At 46.4% G+C, this 19,495-nt stretch overlaps 1 protein-coding gene across 7 annotated transcripts in view; it reads left to right on the forward strand.

The window, feature by feature from the left end:
• Positions 1 to 19,495, forward strand: part of GPR160 (G protein-coupled receptor 160) — a 58,883-nt gene that overhangs the window by 27,966 nt on the left and 11,422 nt on the right. Inside the window, exon 4 of one of the 7 annotated variants that reach the window (XR_010176506.1) lies at positions 3,987 to 4,427. The exons of 5 other annotated variants lie outside the window; for them this stretch is intronic. The gene's annotated coding sequence lies outside the window, so the exon portion shown is untranslated. Of the gene's footprint in view, positions 1 to 3,986; positions 4,428 to 4,529; positions 4,553 to 19,495 lie in introns of those variants that run through there. One more of the 7 variants, XM_063919604.1, reaches the window with a different exon arrangement.

Here is a 19,495-nt window from a genome sequence, read left to right on the forward strand (position 1 = left end):
AAGAACAGTAACAAAATGAACACAGTAATAGAATAAATACACACTAAACGGTTGCATCAAGAAGTACAATTAGGCTCTGAATTTCACTCAATCAGTTGAGTCTGAGTCAAACACGTACATGTCTTTGTCCATGTCCTCACGTTTGTCCTCAACAGAAAAAGCTCTGTAGCATGCAACCAGTTTTGCTGCTCTTTCATTTTCCAATCTATTACGTGTTTTGGATTGTACAAAACCGTACGTTGAAAAATCCTTTCAATTCCTGCACTTGATGAAACTGCAATGAACATCTGCTTCTGTAGTAAATCTTCTGAAGTGTCTAACTGAAGTTGAGCTGCGTAGGACATCCACCAGGCTAGAGGAGATACTTGGCGTAAAGTGTCCACTTCAGACATGTATGGTGCAAATGGTTTCATGGATGCACAAAAGTTGATGATGACCAGCATAATTTGACAATTTTTGGCATGAGCAAACTCTATAGCAATCTCAATTTCAGCAGGACTAAGCTTTATTCCCCTGTAGCTAGGATCAAGTAGATTACCCAGCAGTTGAGCATCTTTGAGTACAATTTTAGCTCTTGCCTTTGCCATCTTTACGACATTGCTGTGGTGTCGTCCAATCTCTTCAAGACCATCTAACAGCTTCTTTGACACTTGTACAACCTAACTGTGCAGTTACGTCTTTGTGCACGATCCAGGGCTACATCTACAGGTTTCAGTCGTGCCAAATAGTCTTCAGCACTTCAGCACTCCGCTTAATACCATAGTTATAAACTTTGTTAATGTCTTGTGGGATATCCTCTTTGTTTTCATCACATACTCTAACAAAAATGGGACAGTTTTTCAGAAAGGACTCCAAACAGTCTGCCATAGTATTCCAGCGTACATCACTTGGTAGTATAAGCCTTTTCCCACCTGCTTCTTGGTATTTAGCTGCTTTAAAATGGACACGATATGTTCCTTAACTCCCGGAATGTTGAGATTGTGTGCAAGAAGATTCATGAAGTGTGAAGAACATCCATGTGCAATAATATCCAGGTCATCAGTTTCTTTCAGGTCTGCTCATATCTTTGACATATTGGCAGCATTATCAGTCACAAAGCTTTTCGCAGAACACTCAAAAGATTCTTCACACAATTTAATACTTTTGGCTGCAAGTTCACTTAAGTACTTTGCAGTATGACTATGGCCTGATGTGTCAATACTCTACTGAGTATTCAATCATCTGAAGTAACCGAACAACAACAAACTGGCTCATTATGCATGTTGCTCCAGCCATCAATAGCCATACACAGTCAACGTTTCCTTGCTTTCTTCTTGTACAGACCGACACACCTCATCAAGCAACTTTACTCCTACATATTTGTGGTTGGGTGGCTTAAATAGTGAATTTTTGCATAGATGTACCTATTACATTGCAGGTCAAGAGAGTCTTCTTCTGATTTGGTTGTTTTGACTACAAAGTTTTCAGATGGTGTTGCTTTTGTGGCTTTTTGCTTACTTGCATGTCCACTAGAAAGCCTTGATGAAGATAGTGGGCTGTTCATTTCCACATCAGAAGAGCAGGGTGGTGCAGTAGTGGAAGTTGAATGATGAGACCTCACACCAACAGCAGCTACAGATTAATTTTCATTTCCATGAGTAGTTGTACCTTCGCTTCTTGAATTAAGATTTCCATCATCAGAATGTGAAGCATATTTTTTGTAATGGTCTTTCATTCTTGCTAACAGTCCTTGCATTACATTACTGCATGTTTTACATTCTGCTTTACATCCAGATTTACCAGGGACAGTCTTTTTTTTTTTTTTTTTAAATAAAACCAAGTGGCATTTCTGTTTTTTTTGCCAGAAGCTGAGCTATGAAAATGCACTGCCCCCACCTACATGTCTATCTTTCTAAGCAAAAGTTCTAGTTTTGTAACGTTCTGACTTAAATCGTGATTTAATCATTTGAATGTAAATCATGATTTAATCATTTTGATTTAAATCGTGCTACCCTGGTTGGGGGGTGGGGGGGATGGAGAGTAGGAACTGGTTCTGTGTAATTTGCTATTTGTCGCAGTGACTTTTCTGAAGAGGTCTGTAGACAGTTCTCCATTCTCTTGTCTGTTTAGCTTAAGGTCCAGGAATGATATAGATGTATTACTTATCTCAGATGTTAGTCTTAAATTGAGTTTATTGGTGTTCAGGGTTTTGATGAATTGTAGAAGTGTTTCCTCAGTACTGCTCCAAGTTAGCAATATATCATCAATATTCCATAGCAATCTTTGGATGTTATTCGTATATGGTTGATTGCCCTCGCAGAAAACCTATTCCCGCTCCCACCAACCTAAATAGATATTGGCGTAGGTTTGTGCACAGGCTGCTCCCATCGCAGTTCCCCGCACTTGGATGTAGAAGGCATCTGCAAAGATGAAATAATTTCTCTTTAGAACGAATTCCAAAAGATCAATAAGGAATACATTGAACGGACACTCTCCCTTCATACTCAGGAAATATTGAACCACTGATATCCCCTCTGTATGGCCAATGCTAGTATACAAAGATTCGACATCCAGTGATACCAGTAGGGAGCCTTTATCCACTTTCACTCCTTGGATCTTCCTCAATATGTCCGAGGTGTCTTGTACGTATGAGGGTAAGCTGGTCACATGTTCTCATAGGTGTAGATCCCGAAAAGAGCTTCCTTTCTCCAATAGTCATTTGATGCCTGAAATGATGGACTTCCCCGTGGCTTTTCCTTATTCTTGTGCACTTTTGGGAGCATGCAGAAGCTGGGTACCCTGGGATTTTTAATAGTAAGATAACTTGCTTCTTGCTTAGTGATAGTCCCCTCCTTGGCTGCATTCTCAATCATGCATGTGTGTATAAATGGAGAAAATTGTCTGTAGGATTGAATGTTTTCCGGAAGCAGGAGGGGTCTGAGAGTTGCCTTCTAGCCTCTTCCATGTAGAGATCTGTGCGCTGTATGCCCAATGCAGATTAGCAAAATTTCTGTTGCATGAAGAATGGATTTTTAATAATAAGGTTTTTGTCTTTAAAGTGTGGCATATAGTCCGTTTCTTTTTTAGGTTTATGTCCCAGGAGATTACTTCAGGAGTATTGGGAGCAAGGGCTTATGTTGAGACATTTTATCACGAAGAAGAATATTTAGGGGCATATTTATTGCCTGGCCCCAGTTGCTAATGCAGTCTGAAAAAGGTCATTAGCCAATTGTAGTCTATGGGTTACTTCATTGTGAATTTTACCACAGAGGAGTCATTCGGATCCTTCCCCATTGGTCCCTGCTGATTGATGCACAGCGCAATGGCTGTGCATGTGCATTAGCCCTACTGCATCTGACGTTGAAAGCATAGTGATAGCAATAGTCCTAGCTATTGCTGTGCTTCTGATTTTTCGCCAGCACAGTGCTTGCTCACAAGCTCTGTTCTGGCACCCAAAGGAGGATGATTATTCAAGTGGTAATTTACATTACCATATTGCAATTATGGGTGATATTTTCCCAATTCAAGTATATTTAAAAATATGGGCTGAGATAAATGTGCCCATTAATGAATAGTGTGCCCAAGAATTGTAAATATACCTTTTATTTTTCAGCACATGTTATGAAACTTGGGCTATACACAATTGGCTTTGACATTAAGTAGAGGAATTCAAGCTAGGCCACTGGCCTCTACAATATAAATATAATATAAGCGCTAAATGATGGTGTATTTGCTGCTGCTCACCCAAATGGAGGGGTGGGGTACAATTGAAAAATATAGAAAACAGAAATGGAAGCGCTACCAATGCATCATAGACACTGTCAGCATAATCTAAAACCATTTAATATCAATCACATATATTAATAAGCACAAAACAACAAATTATAACGGATAACAAACACACATGTGAAATATAATATCAGTATTAATGCTGTACACATATAAAATTAAAAAAGCCTCATTTGGTTGCAGTCCACACCTTTTTATATGCCGTTTTTCTTTATTAGGCGATGGTGACCAATATGAGCTATAATAAACAGTGGGCCAGATTAAAGGGCTCCAATAAATGTACCAAGATTGAAGATGCCGTGGAGACTCTCATCACAAAAGTCCTGTCAGCCTCAAATGTGGCTAGCAGTCACCAATGCTCTTGGTGCTGGAATTAGCGCTGAGCATGTCATGTGTGGTATAGCGTCCAGGACTCGTTACTCCCTGTCTCCGTCTGGAGCAGTACTGCTGGTTGGTATACCCTTTGCAAGATGTGAAGAGCTGTGCGAGTGAAGGCGGACAAACAATAGGAACAACCCATGGTAGCTGACAGACAAAGTTGGACATAAGAGTAGCAACAGGTGGTAAATCGGTGTCCTCAATATGTTTCTCTGCAGATTGTAGATTTTTCAACAGGCCGTCGATTAGATTATTACTGAAATAGCATGAAACCGCAATATATATTCACTATAAAACCTATTCAACACTGACAGACAGAATTGTTCACAGGCTATCGCCAGACTCAACCTCCATAGCATTCGCTCCTGCTTTCAGCACCAAGTTATCTCCAGGACCAACAAACATGGTAGGCCGCCAAACACGTTTTGTTTTGCAATACCTCATCAAACCCCACTGTTGATCTTGAAACATTAATATGGGATTGTGTTTCTCCAGTTCTAAGTGCCGCCATCCATGTTCACTATTGCTTGTAGTTTTTTTTCCATTTTGAAAGGCAGGAAAGGAACATTACTTTTCCAAGTGGCAGAATGTGTCTTTTTTTTTTTTTTTGGGCCACACACTGTAACACCTGATCTCTTAGAACATGGCCCCAAAACAACCCTAATACTTAATAATGCTCAAAATCAACCTGGTCATGCTGGTAAATGGAGTCAAACGATGTCCCCTATTAGCCTGTATGTGCAGTCATCACCTTACAAGCCCCACTGAAGCTGAAAGATCTCCACTTGGCCATTGAATTGCTAAATCGTGTGACCATTTTGGTTATTATTGGTCAGCCAACGATCCCATTGTTAATAGAAAAACATCAAGGGAACTTGTAGTGATCTTCTAAAGCAAGACAATTAGTAAAGCAGCTTTAAAAATACTGTTTCTGTTCCCAGTACTACTGTTACTGTGCCCTGGAGAAGTCATTGATAGCTCAGTGAGAAGAATTCCAGCTGTACTTGCTAAACAACCTGTAGACAGAGAGCAGAATGGACACCCTTAATTGATTAGCTTTGCCCTTTAGGAGGGAATGGTGTTTGTAATAACAAATACTGTAAAATCCAGGAGTCCGTCAAAGCATGAAGGCTGTAATGTATTAAGCTGTGTATACACAGGGGGTCATTCCGACCCGTTCGCACGATGCGGTTCATCGCAGTGGTGCGAATGGGTCGGAACTGCACATGCGCGGTGGCCTCAATGCGTAGGCGCGTCATTGCCCGGCGACGGCCATCCCCGGGTAGCGACGCTACGTATGAAGAAAGCGGTCGCAGCAGCGACCGCAAGAAGATTGACAGGAGGAAGGCGTTCCGGGGTGTCAACTCACCGTTTTCCAGCAGTGGAGATCCGAACGCAGGTGTGTCCAGGCGTTTGGAGGGTGGATGTCTGACGTCAATTCCGGGACCTTCATCGCTGGATCCATCGCACAGGGTAATTAACTGCAGGGCTAGTCTTGTTTTACACACAACTTTTTTAGCATAGCAGGGCTGCACAAGCGATCGCAGCCCTGCTATGCTAAAATACACTCCCCATAGGTGGCGTCTAGTTGATCGCACGAGCAGCAAAAAGTTGCTACGTGGAATCAGCTCGGAATGACCCCAACTCTGCAGTATACAATGGGTGCCGTCGCTCCTATAAACGCTTCGATATGACAGATCGATTATCAGATCGGTGCGCAACCCATCCACAATCAGCAATTTCTTTCATCTTTTGAACTGGATCGGTTGAATCGGGTGCAGAGATCATAAAATGCAGCCAGTCAGACCGTTTGCTCGAGGATTTGAAGTCATTTATGAGCTAACGCTCCTGCATACACACTATACAATTATCGGCTGATAATACAATTATCGTTTGATCATGACGATAATTTTATTGGGGGTCACTCTTAACTCGATCGCACGCAGCAGTTTATCGCAGCAGTGCGATCGGGTCAGAACTGCACATGCTCCGGCGTCAGGGAGCGATGAGTAGCTCCCGGCCAGCACGCTAAAGCTGCGCTGGTCGGGAGCTACTGCCTTTGCATTTCTGCGGGGGGGGGGGGGGGGGTGTCACGCACTGACATGCGGGGCGGGATAGCCCTGTGCTGAGCGTGAATGATCGTAGCTGTGCTAAATTTAGCACAGCTACGATCATCTCTGAATGACACCCATAGTGTGTGCCCAGCTTTATTGTTTTTAGCAAACGTCTGTGATTTGTCTATCTCTGTTAAATAGTTCACAATTATTCTAGGTCAGGATTCTCTATCCTAATCCACAAGTACCACCAGGTCATGTTTTAATTATTTAATTATGAACAGGTGAGGTTAATCTACTGGGTCAGTAATTCTCCCACCTACCCAGTGAGTACAAAAACTATTTTAAAAAAAGTTATGCCATATGAAAGCAAGTTTTATTTCATGAACTGAACAATCCGTATAACTATGAATACTTTGTTATCTATAATCAATGTTCCCCCTATTCTGACCCATTTCTGATCCTCATTTATACCAATGGATTGTGGTTTAGCTATTTGGTAAAGATTACTTTTTAACTACTTTATTGCACATTGTATGGCAGTTATCAGGCTAGTACTCAACAGATTGGGTTGATAATTGCACAGCATATGGCCGCAGACGGTTTGTTAGGAAAAATGTTCCATCATCGTTGATCATCCGTATCTGCCAAAGTATGCCCTGCCGAAGATGCCTAACATTTCCCCTGTTTCTTCAGAAGGTAGGAATAGGGAAAAGACTCCAGCCTGAAGACCCATACACACTGGGTGATTTTGAGCTGAAAGCAGCTCACATTTGGTGTTTTGAGCTGCTTTCAGCTCAAAGCCACCCAGTGTGCATGAACAAGCGATGAGCGCTGATGTGTGCTTCTGCTTCATTGCTGGCGGCTGCCTTTCATCTACTGGTATTACCAGTAGATGAACGGCGGGGTGAGCGGCTTTCCATAGCCTCCTGCTATGGAAAGCCGCTCACCCCCCGCTGACATCACTGGGCAGGGGGGAAAAGCGCTCAGTGTGTATGCACTGAGCGCTTTTCAGCCCAGCGATGTCAGCGATCATCGCTGGGCAAAAACGCCCAGTGTGTATGCACCTTTAGACGTAAGGTGCATACACACGGAGAGATATTGACTTTGAGAGATTTTGACTGAGTGATTTCTCTTGAACTGGCAGTAGGAGATTTTGAATAACTTTACCAGCAATTTTGACTAGTGTGCAAGTGGTTTTGGCTATGGGAGATTTTGACTATCTCATTTAAATAGGGGGATGCTTTTTACAGAGTGGGTGAGTATTTTTTTATTTTTATTTTTTATTACAGGTACACCAGTGGATTCTACATGGACAAGGGAACTGAAGTGCTGCGTGGGACACTAGGTAGGTATGTTTGGGTGTGTAAGTGTGCATGTTTGTGTCAATAAACTTTTACTATCACGGTGTGTGTGTGTGTGTTTTTTTTTTTTGGGGGGGGTGTTTTGTTGTGGAACTACAGGACCCAGCAGGCTCGTTAATTCCCCGCATGCTGGGACTTGTGGTTCTCCAAGTACCAGCATGCATGGTAGGCTTGCTGGGACTTGTAGTTCCACAGCAAAAGACAATATTTTTTTATTTTTATTTTTTTACACATTTTTGGCCATCAGCCCGGCACCCACCGCCCAGGGGTGCTGGGGATAGCCTCGGGCTTCGCCCCTGGCCCTTGGGTGCCTGGAGAGGATGGACCTCTTGGGTGCCTGGAGAGGGGTTCCCCCAGGGAACCCCGGCCAGGGGTGACTAGTTGGGGGGGCAATGCCACGGACGCAGAGACCAATATAAACGTGTGTGTCGTCGTCGTCGTCCCCCCCCCCCCCCCCCCTGTGGCATTATGTCCCTGACTAGTGGAGCTCGGTGCTGGTTTCAAAATACGGGGGACCCTTACGTCTATTGTCCCCCATATTTTTTGAACCAGGACCGGACAAAGAACCCGGTGCTGGTTGTTAGAATACGGGGAACCTCTGAGCAATTTTTTCCCCGGTATCCTAACAACCAGGACCGGCTCAAAGAGCCTGGGGCTGGTTATGCTTAGGAGGGGGGACCCCACGCATTTTTTTTTTTTTTTTTAAACTCACACACTTTTACACACTGAAGCCCTGCACGGATCTCACTGATCCGACTGGGCTTCACTGTAAAGTCCAGCAGTGTTTTACTATTCTCTCCTGGTATAATACACATAATGAAACCTGGTTGCTGTCTGGAGGGAGTAATGCATACATGGGACGGCCTCCAAGCAGAAGAGGTATATACTGGAATATAAAACATAAGGGGTGGCCCTGTATACAGGAAGAGATGCGATGGCCCTGTCACATAGACCTATGGCTAACCCTGTCCCACCAACATTGTCAGGAGTCCCCTGGGTGGTGGTAGAGCTACAGCTGGGCTTTATGTAGTATCATGCTGCAGAATGTGTACATATATATATTCAGATAATGGAAGAATGTGGAACTTCAGATAAGTTTGTATAACTTCATTTGTTATTCACAAGCAGCAGCTAGCCTGGAAAACACTCCTACCCTGTCCTATAAAAAATACACAGCAGCCGGCATTTATCCTCACTGTGCCGGGGCAGCACACACTCTAGCAGCCAACAGTAACACACACCCCCCATCCCCTTCTCCCGGAGCATAAACTGGCCTCTCTCCGCTCTAGAGGAGAGCAGCGGTAATTGGGCAGGCACCCGTCACTCCCTCCATGTCACTCCGTGGTAGCAGCCTTCAGTGTGGACCTCCTTCCACATGCAACAATCCCCAGAAGCAGGTATCAGTTACAGCGGCAGCTGAGGATGGTTAGACCCACAGCCGCCGCTGACTGAGGTGGTAATAATGAAGCAGATCGCTATCGCTGGGAAAAATCGCTGAAGACAAAAAAATTAGCGATTTTAACTTTTCCAGCGACTTAGTCAAAATTGACTTGCTTGCACAATCTATTTTTCCCAGCGCTAGTGACCTGGCAAGGACGTGTATCGTTATCGCTCACTGTGTACACACAGAGCGATATGCACTAACTTTCTGAGCAATTTTGACTATATCATCAAAATCGCTCAGCCATATCGCTCCGTGTGTATGCACCTTAAGGGAGGAAAGCACATATAGTGGCCAATCAGTGTGAAATTTCTCAATGTACGGCCATGATATGTGAAGGGTTTCAGGCTGTAAGATAAAATGTTTATCTGACAATGTAGAGGAGTGTGCAGTGAGTTTCTGGATGCACAAAAAGTATTTTCTCTGATGTCCTAAGTGGATGCTGGGACTCCGTAAGGACCATGGGGAATAGCGGCTCCGCAGGAGACTGGGCACAACTATAAAGAAATCTTTAGGTCTAACTGATGTGCACTGGCTCCTCCCACTATGACCCTCCTCCAGACTTCAGTTAGAATCTTGTGCCCGGCTGAGCTGGATGCACACTAGGGGCTCTCCTGAGCTCCTAGAAAGAAAGTATATTTAGGTTTTTTATTTTACAGTGAGATCTGCTGGCAACAGACTCACTGCAGCGAGGGACTAAGGGGAGAAGAAGCGAACCTACCTAACAGGTGGTAGTTTGGGCTTCTTAGGCTACTGGACACCATAAGCTCCAGAGGGATCGACCGCAGGACCCGACCTTGGTGTTCGTTCCCGGAGCCGCGCCGCTTTCCCCCTTACAGAGCCAGAAGCACGAAGAGGTCCGGAAAATCGGCGGCAAAAGACTTCGGTCTTCACCAAGGTAGCGCACAGCACTGCAGCTGTGCGCCATTGCTCCTCATGTACACCTCACACTCCGGTCACTGATGGGTGCAGGGCGCTGGGGGGGGGGGGGGAGCGCCCTGAGGGCAATATGTGACACCTTGGCTGGCAAATCTACATCATATATAGTCCTAGAGGCTATATAGATGTAAAATTACCCCTGCCAGTATTCCAGAAAAAGCGGGAGAAGTCCGCCGGAAAAGGGGCGGGGCCATCTCCCTCAGCACACTGGCGCCATTTTTCCCTCACAGCTCCACTGGAAGGAAGCTCCCTGGCTCTCCCCTGCAGTCTGAACACCACAGAAGGGTAAAAAAGAGAGGAGGGGGGCACTAAATTTAGGCGCAGGATAGATATATATATATATATATATATATATATATAATATATAAAAAAGCAGCTATAAGGGAAAACACTCATTTATAGTGGGATCCCTGTGTTATATAGCGCTCTGGTGTGTGCTGGCATACTCTCTCTCTGTCTCCCCAAAGGGCTTTGTGGGGTCCTGTCCTCTGTCAGAGCATTCCCTGTGTGTTTGCGGTGTGTCGGTACGGCTGTGTCGACATGTTTGATGAGGAGGCTTATGTGGAGGCGGAGCAGATGCCTGTAAACGTGATGTCACCCCCTGCGGGGTCGACACCTGAGTGGATGGTGCTGTGGAAGGAATTACGCGACAGTGTCGACTCCTTGCATAAAAGGTTTGACGACATACCTAATGTGGGACAGCCGGCTTCTCAGCCTGTGCCTGCCCAGGCGTCTCAAAAGTCATCAGGGGCTCTAAAACGCCCGCTACCTCAGATGGCAGACACAGATGTCGACACGGATACTGACTCCAGTGTCGACGACGATGAGACTAATGTAACTTCCAGTAGGGCCACACGTTACATGATTGAGGCAATGAAAAATGTGTTGCACATTTCTGATGTTACCCCCGGTACCACAAAAAAGGGTATTATGTTTGGAGAGAAAAAACTACCAGTAGCTTTTCCTCCATCTGAAGAGTTAAATGAAGTGTGTGAAGAAGCGTGGGCTTCCCCTGATAAAAAGCTGGTAATTTCTAAGAGGTTACTAATGGCGTACCCTTTCCCGCCAGAGGATAGGGCATGCTGGGAAACATCCCCTAGGGTGGATAAAGCGCTCACACGCTTGTCAAAGAAGGTGGCACTACCGTCTCCGGATACGGCCGCCCTGAAGGAATCTGCTGATAGAAAGCAGGAGGCTATCCTGAAATCTATATATACACACACAGGTGTTATACTGAGACCGGCTATTGCTTCAGCCTGGATGTGCAGTGCTGCTGCTGCGTGGTCAGATTCCCTGTCAGAAAATATAGATACCCTAGACAGGGACACTATATTGCTAAACGTAGAGCATATAAAAGACGCACTTTTATACATGAGGGATGCACAGAGGGATATTTGCCGGCTGGTATCCAAAATTAGTGCAATGTCCATTTCTGCCAGGAGAGGGTTATGGACTCGGCAGTGGACAGGTGATGCAGATTCCAAACGACACATGGAAGTTCTGCCTTATAAGGGTGAGGAGTTGTTCGGGGATGGTCACTCGGACCTCGTATCCACAGCAACAGCTGGGAAGTCTACATTTTTACCCCATGTTCCCTCACAACCAAAGAAGGCACCGTATTATCAGGTACAGTCCTTTCGGCCCAATAGGGGCAAGCGGGTTAAAGGCGCGTCCTTTCTGCCCAGAGGCAGAGGTAGGGGAAAGAAGCTGCAGCATACAGCCAGTTCCCAGGAGCAAAAGTCCTCCCCCGCTTCCTCTAAGTCCACAGCATGACGCTGGGGCTCCACAGGTGGAGCCAGGTACGGTGGGGGCCCGTCTCAAATATTTCAGCAATCAGTGGGGTCGCTCACGGGTGGATCCCTGGATCCTTCAAGTAGTATCTCAGGGGTACAAGCTGGAATTCGAGACGTCTCCCCCCCGCCGTTTCCTCAAATCTGCCTTGCCAACCACTCCCTCAGGCAGGGAGGCAGTGTTACAGGCAATTCACAAGCTGTATTCACAACAAGTGATAGTAAAGGTGCCCCTACTTCAACAAGGAAGGGGTTACTATTCCACAATGTTTGTAGTACCGAAACCGGACGGTTCGGTGAGACCCATTTTAAATTTGAAATCCTTGAACACATATATAAAAAAAATTCAAGTTCAAGATGGAATCGCTCAGGGCGGTTATTGCAAGCCTGGACGAGGGAGATTACATGGTATCACTGGACATCAAGGATGCTTACCTGCATGTCCCCATTTACCATCCTCACCAGGAGTACCTCAGATTTGTGGTACAGGATTGTCATTCCCAATTCCAGACGTTGCCGTTCGGTCTATCCACGGCTCCGAGGGTCTTTACCAAGGTAATGGCCGAAATGATGATACTCCTTCGAAAGAAGGGAGTTTTAATTATCCCGTACTTGGACGATCTCCTGATAAAGGCGAGGTCCAGAGAGCAGTTGTTGGTCGGGGTAGCACTATCTCGGGAAGTGCTACAACAGCACGGCTGGATTCTAAACATTCCAAAGTTACAGCTGGTCCCTACGACACGTCTACTGTTCCTGGGGATGGTTCTGGACACAGAACAGAGAAAAGTGTTTCTCCCGGAGGAGAAGGCCAAGGAGCTGTCATCTCTAGTCAGAGGCCTCCTAAAACCAAAACAGGTGTCAGTGCATCACTGTACGCGGATCCTGGGAAAAATGGTAGCTTCCTACGAAGCGATCCCATTCGGCAGGTTTCATGCAAGAACCTTTCAGTGGGACCTGTTGGACAAGTGGTCCGGATCGCATCTTCAGATGCATCGTCTGATAACCCTGTCTCCAAGGACAAGGGTGTCTCTGCTGTGGTGGCTGCAGAGTGCTCATCTTCAAGAGGGCCGCAGATTCGGCATACAGGACTGGGTCCTGGTGACCACGGATGCCAGCCTTCGAGCCTGGGGGGCAGTCACACAGGGAAGAAACTTCCAAGGACTATGGTCAAGTCAGGAGACTTCCCTGCACATAAATATTCTGGAACTAAGGGCCATTTACAATGCCTTAAGTCAGGCAAAACCCCTGCTTCAAAATCAGCCGGTACTGATCCAGTCAGACAACATCACGGCGGTCGCCCATGTAAACCGACAGGGCGGCACGAGAAGCAGGACGGCGATGGCAGAAGCCACAAGGATTCTCCGATGGGAGGAAAATCACGTGTTAGCACTGTCAGCAGTGTTCATTCCGGGAGTGGACAACTGGGAAGCAGACTTCCTCAGCAGGCACGACCTCCACCTGGGAGAGTGGGGACTTCATCCAGAAGTCTTCCAAATGATTGTAAACCGTTGGGAAAGGCCACAGGTGGACATGATGGCGTCCCGCCTAAACAAAAAGCTAGAAAAGTATTGCGCCAGGTCAAGAGACCCGCAGGCGATAGCTGTGGACGCTCTAGTGACACCGTGGGTGTACCGGTCGGTTTGTGTTCCCTCCTCTTCCTCTCATACCAAAGGTACTGAGGATAATACGGAGAAGAGGAGTAAGAACTATACTCATTGTACCGGATTGGCCAAGAAGAGCTTGGTACCCGGAACTTCAAGAAATGATCTCAGAGGACCCATGGCCTCTGCCGCTCAGAAAAGACCTGCTGCTGCAGGGGCCCTGTCTGTTCCAAGACTTACCGCGGCTGCGTTTGACGGCATGGTGGTTGAACACCGGATCCTGAAGGAAAAGGGCATTCCGGAGGAAGTCATTCCTACGCTGATTAAGGCTAGAAAAGAAGTAACCGCAAACCATTATCACCGCATATGGCGAAAATATGTTGCGTGGTGTGAGGCCAGGAAGGCCCCAACGGAGGAATTTCAGCTGGGCCGTTTCCTGCACTTCCTACAGTCAGGGATGACTATGGGCCTTAAATTGGGTTCCATTAAGGTCCAGATTTCGGCTCTATCGATTTCTTCCAGAGAGAACTGGCTTCGCTACCTGAAGTTCAGACTTTTGTTAAGGGAGTGCTGCATATTCAGCCCCCTTTTGTGCCTCCAGTGGCACCTTGGGATCTCAACGTGGTGTTGGATTTCCTAAAGTCACATTGGTTTGAGCCACTGAAAACCGTGGATTTGAAATATCTCACGTGGAAAGTGGTCATGTTGTTGGCCTTGGCTTCGGCCAGGCGTGTATCAGAATTGGCAGCTTTGTCATGTAAAAGCCCTTATCTGATTTTCCATATGGATAGGGCAGAATTGAGGACTCGTCCCCAGTTTCTCCCTAAAGTGGTATCAGCGTTTCATCTGAACCAACCTATTGTGGTGCCTGCGGCTACAAAAGACTTGGAGGCTTCCAAGTTGTTGGACGTAGTCAGGGCCCTGAAAATATATGTTTCCAGGACGGCTGGAGTCAGGAAAACTGACTCGCTATTTATCCTGTATGCGCCCAACAAGTTGGGCGCACCTGCTTCAAAGCAGACTATTGCTCGCTGGATCTGTAGTACGATTCAGCTTGCACATTCTGCGGCTGGACTGCCGCATCCAAAATCAGTGAAAGCCCATTCCACGAGGAAGGTGGGCTCTTCTTGGGCGGCTGCCCGAGGGGTCTCGGCTCTACAACTTTGCCGAGCAGCTACTTGGTCGGGGTCAAACACATTTGCAAAATTCTACAAGTTTGACACCCTGGCTGAGGAGGACCTAGAGTTTGCCCATTCGGTGCTGCAGAGTCATCCGCACTCTCCCGCCCTTTTGGGAGCTTTGGTATAATCCCCATGGTCCTTACGGAGTCCCAGCATCCACTTAGGACGTCAGAGAAAATAAGAATTTACTCACCGGTAATTCTGTTTCTCGTAGTCCGTAGTGGATGCTGGGCGCCCATCCCAAGTGCGGATTGTCTGCAATACTTGTATATAGTTGTTGCTTAACTACAGGGTTATTGTTGAGCCATCTGTTGAGAGGCTCAGTTGTTATCATACTGTTAACTGGGTATTGTATCACGAGTTATTCGGTGTGATTGGTGTGGCTGGTATGAGTCTTACCCGGGATTCAAAATCCTTCCTTCTTGTGTCCGCTCTTCCGGGCACAGTATCCTAACTGAAGTCTGGAGGAGGGTCATAGTGGGAGGAGCCAGTGCACACCAGTTAGACCTAAAGCTTTCTTTATAGTTGTGCCCAGTCTCCTGCGGAGCCGCTATTCCCCATGGTCCTTACGGAGTCCCAGCATCCACTACGGACTACGAGAAATAGAATTACCGGTGAGTAAATTCTTATTTTATTTACTCAGGGAACATTACATTTTGAGTATTCGCCAGAGTCTATGCATAGATGCATGCGCTTAATCCACTTGGTGAAGCAGCTGGACCAGTCCGAAGCAGGTATCTTCTACATGCTGGATAAAGGCCTCCACTGCAGCTTCCGCTGACTCAAAACTAATCCCATGCATCTTACTCTTGATTTGTGGAACACTAAGTCGCAGGGGGCCAGGTCTGGACTGTAGGAGTCTTCTAACTGGGGTCCACTGGGCTACCTGTGTGGTTTTGGAGGCAAAACTGGAGATCCAGGATTCATTGCCACTGATAATCTCCCAGACAGAGTTTGAGTAACTGCCATCAAACCTGGCCAGCATGTTGTGGCACCAAGTCACCCGAGTCACCACCTGTTTTCGAGTCAGCTGATGGGGCACACATCATGCAGAAACCTTGCTCAGGATATGCTTTTCATGGCGTATCAAGAGCAATGGATCCTGAGGCGATTTCTATCTCCTTCTCTGATTGGGCCATGGTCACTATGGCCCACACGGCAGCAACGTTGTCCTCTGTGATGGTTGACGCAGGTCATCCTAGTCTTCCAGGGACTGTCTTCAGTTTCAAAATTCTGCAAACCACTGAAACACAATGGTTCGATATGATGCTTCCTCCCCAAAAGCAACCTGCAGTTGGTCAAAACTCTCTTGCTGTCGCAGACCACTCTTATAGTCGAAGAAGATCAGGGCTCTCCAGTGGCCTCTGTTGAGCTCCATAAGTTTGTGAAGGAAGTGGACTTGCGGACTTTTTTGGTGTGCCTTGACATTACACAAGAACTTTATCTGGTTGTGAACTGTAAGCTGTAGACAGTTTGTGTCTGTTCTACCCATGCACTGCACATCTGGAAACTTATTGCACTTTCCTCGTATGGCCGGAATTACACACATGCTAACATTTCTATAAGACAATGGTCATACATTGTGTACTCTTCTTAAGTTTGCTTGATTGGTAATGTTATCACTTACCGCCACCTGTTCTTGATGACTGTGGCTTCCTCTTAGCTGGCTGTCTATTCATTAACTGCCTCACCTCGGGTGTTTTCTTTATTGATGCTGCCAAAATTCAATTTCATTGGCCTACTTCAGTTATCCCTTTTGTGATCATAGCCCTACCTACACCATCATTTTCTTCTTACAAACAGTGGCTCTGAATCTATCTGTTCCACCCATCAACCAGTCAGTGCTGATTATGTGGTTTTAATAATTGTATGTGTATAAATGTTAATAGTCTGCTTTGTGCTTTCATTTTTATGCACTTTATATCTTGCTATGTTTGCACTGTATGTATATATGCCCTTTATAAGGTGTGGCAGACCCCTTGTTGCAGTACAATTAAAAAAATAAGTCTATGCTTTGGCTGCCCATACCTTTTTTAATAGTGAAAATGAATATCCTCTCTTGTATCATAAAAGCTTTCATGCCGCCACTCTTATACGTCTTTCACACCGCTGCAAAAATCTGGGTTATTGCCAGGTTGTGGCTCGGTGTGAAAAGGTTAACCCAGGTCCAGTAACCTGATATTCTAACCCGGGTAGCTACCCTGGTTGGTCCAGGAACGACAGTGGGCAGTGTGAACAGGTAATCCAGGTTGTTTGACAGGTCCTTTTTGTTGTCATTACAGAGTACTTTACCAGCGTAGTCAAGATCACCTCTGAGCTATGTTTGAATCAGTGGGCACACACTGGAAAGCTCTTTGTGGTATAACTTGTTTATATAATGAAACTGGAACCGATCATAATACAAACATAATCAAAACAGTATATCTGTACATGAGCTGCAATCATGCATGCTCCATCTTTCTCCTTCTTGTCACCTTCAGAAGACCGGAACAAACAAGTGTAAGAAATACATCACAGACTATATAACACATATACGACGGCTCCACCTGCTGTCCCTCCTGTGTAACACATCAATTCTGAATCTATTGAATGCTGTTTCTCAACACTTTTCACTGCACAGGGTGAGCCATACTTGCCTACGCTCCCGGAAGCTGCGGGAGGCTCCCGTTTTTTGGGGTAGTCCCCCGCACCCCCGGAAGAGTAGGAAGGTCTTCCGCATCCTGCACGCACCCTAGTGATGCAGACAGGATGGAGATAATCTCCCGTATTCGCAGGTCCATGTGGTGGGGAAGGGGTTAAAATGATGCAAATCGTCATTTTAGCCCCACCCCCTTCCCGTGGACCCGCAAATTGCGGCGTTTCCCGATGTGGGGGCGGGGCTTGATGTCACAGCCCGGTCCCGTCCCCCCGGAGTCTTCTGCAGCGTCTCCTCTCTTGGCTTCTCCTGGAGAGAAGAAATTTAAAGTAGGTAAGTATGGGGAGAGCCGCATTGGAGACGGGCGGATTGGCCATAGGTCTCACCAGGAGGATTTCTGTTAGTTCAACATTTTTGCGGTGCCTGTTTTGTGTGTTGTCATGTGGCCTTACCCCACACATGACAGGGAGCCCACTGCACTTGGTACACTGCATTGTTTCTTTTCATTGTTATTCCATCTCTGCAGTACAGCAACTCTGCCATACAGTGATGCCGCCATTACTACATGGTATGTTATACTTCTTGTGCAGCCCATGTCGGGCGACTTTTACAAAACGTTAGAGTGCCACTTTTAGTTCCCAATCCGCCCCTGGTCTGCAGCAAACGATACAAGGAAGGCCGCAATTGTGTTCAATCAGGCCCTATGAGGAGGTATTCTGCCCCCTCAACAGACCCCACCTGATCAGACCGCACCCCTACTAGGACTTCTTCCATAAATTTTCAGGGCTGGTTTTCTTCCCAATATACCCCACCTTGGAGATGATGTAATCTCCAAGTGCTTTCAGAGGAGAAGCACCGGCAGTATCCTGGGTCCAGCCTGCATTGTGAATGGATTTCCAGTCACTGTGACGTGGCTTGAAACTCGTGTTCAGTGACCCAGGAATATGGTATAAAAGAGTTATAATATTACACCCTAACCTAGAAAATGCATACCCTATAAATGACCTGTAAGATGCCATCTTTTGCTGTCGTATTGGATACTTCCGAGAGGAATGGCATCAGACTTGCATCCCTTTTGTATCCCATAAACCTTGCCTTTTATACTTGCTTGTTTAAGAGTTTCTGTTAACTGAGATGTAACACAGCCAAAAAGCTTTCAGATGGAGTTTATTATGAGGGGGATATTTTTCCACCTGAAATACGTCCTCTTTGTAATCACAATTAAGGGCTCAGATTACTTTAGACAGAAACCCTGGATTATGTGATTGTTTTCTCACTGTTCTAAAACCAATAATGTTTCTGCTGTGGGGTACACTGGGCTCCACAGGGAATGACATTGGGGGTGTAGAGTAGGATCGTGATCCAGGGCACCAACAGGCTCAAAGCTTTGACCTTCTTCCCAGAATGCATAGCGCCGCCTCCTCTATAATCCCGCCTCCATGCACAGGAACTCTGTTTTGTAGTTGGTGCCATGCAGCAAGCAGGCATACAACAGGGGATCTGCTCCAGCAGCCCTGAGAAGATTTTAAAGAAAAATGAAGACTTCAAGGGCTGCTGCAGAGACACTGACTGTGTTAGATGTCAGTCAGACATCTCCTGCTGCAGCTCCATCACCTCCCCCAGCGGCGCTGTATACTCCCGCACCCTGGTTGCCGAGTACCTACAGCGGAGGCTCCGGTTTTCTTCAAGTTACACACACGACCGCTGACCGCTGTTCTCCTGGATCGCGTGGCTGCTCTCAGGGAGGAGGTAAGTGGGTCTCCCCGGCGGGACCCGCTGTAAATCGCGATCCCGCGCCGCCAGTGGGAGGTGGGCCACGCGCGCTGGCGAGGACACTGTGGTAGTACAGGGACCCCTTTAGACCACCAGGGCAAGGGCACAGGTCGCTTTTCTCTCATAAACCGTTTATATAAGCCCACAGTACCCGGTGATGAAGTCCAGCAGGGGGATAAGGCTTTGACCTGTAGCTCCTCCCCGAGCTCCAGGGCGCCATTTAGAGTAAATGTTCCCACCCTGGAGCTGCATCTCTCTTTCTCTCTCTCTCTCTTTCTCTTACTCACTCACTCACTCTCACACTCTCTCACTCCCTGTCAGCGTTTGGGCGCCATTAGGACAAGCTGAGCTGATCCTGGGACTGTCTGGGCAAATCCTCCTCTGTAAAGCCGCCTGCATGTCAGCGCTGTGCTTTTTACAGGACACTTAAGTATTCTACATGTCTGCTGACAGTGTTCGTTAAGAGGGTGCATTTAGTCAGGGTTATATAGTACAAGTACCCTGTGATATACATCCAGTCTTTACTGTGCATTGTTATATCAATTGAGTGTATAGCTATACATAGTACTAC

The sequence above is a fragment of the Pseudophryne corroboree genome, chromosome 4 (genome assembly GCF_028390025.1).
Source record: "Pseudophryne corroboree isolate aPseCor3 chromosome 4, aPseCor3.hap2, whole genome shotgun sequence".
NCBI classification, from domain to species: Eukaryota; Metazoa; Chordata; class Amphibia; order Anura; family Myobatrachidae; genus Pseudophryne; species Pseudophryne corroboree.